Below are 4,413 nucleotides of genomic sequence, written 5' to 3' on the forward strand. Positions count from 1 at the left end.
TGCACAGTTGTATCCCATAAAAATGCTTGAGAAGCTCTTTAAGTACCTAAATATTTAAAACACCATTTTAAGTGGAATGTTTCTAAATTATATTCTTTCCTACTCAATTAAGCAATTTGTTATAAATGAGAGGATATGGTGTATGAAGGAAACATCAATCCAGATTCAGATGAGGATCCTAGTTTCAGGTCTGTCACTGCTAAGCTATGTGACTTTGTGTTGTTTTTTTTTTTTAAGTAAATTTATCTGGGTGACATTTGTTAATACAATTAGATAGGTTTCAAGTGTACAATTCAATAATATGTCATATGTATATTGCATTGCATGTTTACTACCCAAAGTTATGTGACTCTGAGCAAATTACTTCCCTTTGAGTTTTAATTTTATTATCTGTCCATAAGGGAACTAGACTAGATGATCTCAATACAAGCCATATTTTTTGGAATGTGCTTTCCAAACTCTAAACCACATTTACAAATATCATTTTTGTTATTATTCATATTATTACTGTAATTAAGAAGAGCCTCGACTCTAACATTTAATGTAATCTTTTCAGGATGACTGAAGGTCATTGTTAGAAATATCAGTTATTGTACTGTACACATTTGCTTCTCTCAGAGCTATTGAAATCTGTAGAATCGCTTGTACCTACACTAAAATGACTCTATGAGTTTTCAGTTTTTATATATTTAATTTTATAAGCACTTCTTTATCCATCTTTTCAGGCTGTTTTTACTTCTTGCCATTGTCAATGGGACTATTTAATAAGTCCCTATAATTTTAATTAGCACTTTCTAATATTTTATGGCTTTGAAATACACTAATCAAGCTAGTTGTGACCATTTAAATTTAACAAAAAGGAGTAAAGCCTGCTTATTTTATTTTATTTGGAGAAGGTGTATGTGGAATAGGGAAAATGTCCTATGGAACAAAGTGTATGGGTTTTAGTTTATGGATTTTATGACATCTATTTTGCCTATGCAGAACTATTTTGCTCCCTTCCTGGTTCTGTTGTCTTTGTTTGGATAGCTGAGTTTCCCAGATATTTGAGGTCCAGTTGGCCAAGGTGTAACTAGCTATTTATAATACCAAAAGTTTCTTGGAATATAAATATTGTCAGGTAATATATATATATATATATGCATATGCATATGTATATGTATATACATATATACATAATACAAATGTTGCCAGTTAATATATATGTATATGTACATATGTATGTGTATATATATTTAAATTTCCTAAATCATTACTTGTTTTTCTCAGGGAGGTCTTCTGCTCACAGGCACTTTTACCAAGTGCCCTTAAAGAGAGAGGCAATTGTTCCCTCTCTCTTTAAGGGCACTTGGTAAAAGTAGGAATTGAAATACATTCTTTTTTTAAAGTTGGCCTATTGTTATCATGAATATTAAACATTATCCAAAATATTTGAAGAAGCACAGAAAACAGAATGTCTTACCAACTTTCTTGAAGTTATCAAGATTCTCCAGAAAGCTCCAATTTACTCTTACTTCTATAGGAAGGACTATATGCAGTCACATTGATCCATATATCCAACTCCATCTCTCTATTCCCTGTTACCCAAAATACTGGAGTGCAGCAGTTCTAAGAATGCCAAACTTGAGAGAGCTGTAATGAATTGATAATAATTAGTTAGACAGGTTCTAGTACTATATCAGCCCTTTCTTAACTGTGTGGTCTTGAGCAAGACACTTTACCACTCTATCAACTCTAAAGCTCTTTCCTTATCTGCAATATAGTGATAATAGTCTCTCTTGTAAAAATCCAATAAGAAATGTAAATGAGAATTATTTTTATACTATAATGATTATTTAAACATAAGAACACAGGGAGAAGTATTATTAAGAAAAGAATCAGGAAAGGGAGATAAAGTGTCCCCCTCAACCCCTAACAACACAGAAGGTATTAGTAATTATTTTAAGCAACCTATTAGCGTAGAAAATATGAAGATTTGAAATAGTTCACAGGGTTAAGGTAATATTGGCTAAGACCCCTGAGGGTAACACAAGGAGCCATTTACCTTAACCCGTACCATGAGTTAGTTAGGTCTAGGCTTTCTGAGCAGTGAGTTGTGTTCAGGGTTAAGGATCTCTGAAGAAATCAAATATCAGAAATTGACTATAGCCTTAGGGAAACAATGAAAATACAATAGTACACAGCGTCTCCTGTGGACAAATTCCATAGATGGAAGGCAAGGTCTCCAGAGCTTTATAAAGGAATAGATTTGAAACAAACTCAGAAGAACCTACAGTTGTAAAGGAGAGAGTTTAGGGCAGAAATAGGTAGTCAAACAGCACTGTTTGGACATGAATACATTTGTTGAGGGGCATTTAAAGGTTTAAATTACTTCATTAAATTCAGCTCTACAGTCTAGTTAAACATATTGGAATATCAAATCTGCATAAATACCGCATAAATATGAAATATGCAAAAATTCAGTCTCCTGAAAAAGTCATTAAACATATACACTTCTGCTTTTTCCCAGTTTTTCTATCATATATGCCTTTGTTTTTCCTCTATCTAATGTTATAAATTATTTAAGATTCAGCTTAAATTCTACTTCACCAAAAAACCACATTATCTCCTCTATACAGTAAAGTCCTTGAAGGTATCCCTCAAGGAGAGTATAATATGTTGTACTCCACAACATATTGAAATTGAACCCAATTTCTTACCAGGATATTAAGACTCTGATAGTAAGTTTCTGTTGCTAGATTAATTAAGGCTTGCATATTTCTCTCACTTTGGGAGACTGTATTTGAGGTAAAAAACCAGTGCGTTTATTAACTAGTTCTATCAGCAACATACAAATGGTAGGTACTAAATAAATGCTTGTTGAATGATTTACAGAGAACAAGCGGTGAGGGGCTGCGCGAAAAAGATGAAGATATTTATAAGTATAACTTGGTAGTTGTAAAATAGTTATATCACCAGAAATAAAGTATAGCATCAGGAATATAGTCACGAATATTGTAACAATTATGTATGGTGCCAGGTGGGCAGTAAACTTATCAGAGGAATCACTTCATAAAGTATATAAATGTCTAACCAATATGCTGTATACCTGAAACTAATATAAAATAATATTGAATGTCAACTATAATTGAAAAACAAAAATAAGAAAATTAAAAAAAATAAAAAATAAATTTAAAAAAGAAAATATATAGTGATTAGTTAGATATCCAAAAGAATAGTCCCTGTAAATTTGACATCAATAAATGTCACAAGATTTATGCACTCATTCTCTCAGCCTTTAATTGCCATGATAGCCATTAGGAGCTAAGGGCCCGAGAAGAGATTCTTTTTTCTCAACCTTATTGAGGAATAACTAACAAATATAACTGTATATATTTAAATTATACACCATAGTGATTTGGTATACATATTCAATGTACATCTGCTATTAAAGTCACTGTATTTTGGCAAATTAATTGATTTGTTGAATACAAATGGGGCCAAAATTTGGCTTGCTCTCAGTTAACTAGATAACCATATTACAGTAAACTCTGGCTTTTGTAGTTCTGTAGAATGTGTTTGTAAGCTGTGTATTAAATATTAAAACATTAAAATGTTTCTGGAAGTTTAATAAATTTTTGTTTTGATGTTGTGGTTGCTATTAACAAAGGGTTATTTATGCCTTCTTTTCTCAGTATGGAAGTGGAGGTGTGAAGGAGTAGGCACAGAGTAATGATAATATCTTATAAGATTAGTTACTTTTTCACTCTCTCATCTATATTCCCAATTCTTTTATTTCCAAAAGATTCAATAAAGTGTTGATAAAATCAGACTTGTGTGAGCTTCATACAAATTGTTTATAGTGCCACCTTTGTATTTCCTCTAGTAGCTAGAAACCTGCTCTTGCTCTTGCTTCCTCCCCAGTTCTACTTCTAGGTTGCCTATCTGTAATTTCTCTGTCTTCTCTGGGCCATTCTTCTCTTTGGCCAGTTGTGGCTGCCCAGTTAAATTCTCATTGTATATGTGTGGGCTTGTCCCATCTGGAAGTCAATGAGAATTTACTACCTTAATCACATTCCAGAGATCAACACTTTAAAAACTAGAAATACAAGAGCAATTATGGCAGGGAGGAGAAGACCATAAAAGGACTACATCAACCTAGGACCAGAATGGAAGAGGACATTTTAGGAAACTTAACCTTTGTTACTTGCTATTGGTTGCTTATATGCTAGCTGCATATGAACTTCAAATTGTATTTAGTATTATCACTTAGTTTCCTACCTCAATATATCTCTGTTTTCATCTACTGCCAATAGTAGAAAAACCTAGAGTCCTTGACCTAGCACCTAGTCTAGACCTAGCTTCTTTTATACAACCCCACCTACATTCATTTCTTCACTCCAAACAAATTATTTTTTTCACTCTCTCCCAGAC

This window comes from Rousettus aegyptiacus, unplaced genomic scaffold (genome assembly GCF_014176215.1).
Source record: "Rousettus aegyptiacus isolate mRouAeg1 unplaced genomic scaffold, mRouAeg1.p scaffold_m13_p_9, whole genome shotgun sequence".
Taxonomy (NCBI): domain Eukaryota; kingdom Metazoa; phylum Chordata; class Mammalia; order Chiroptera; family Pteropodidae; genus Rousettus; species Rousettus aegyptiacus.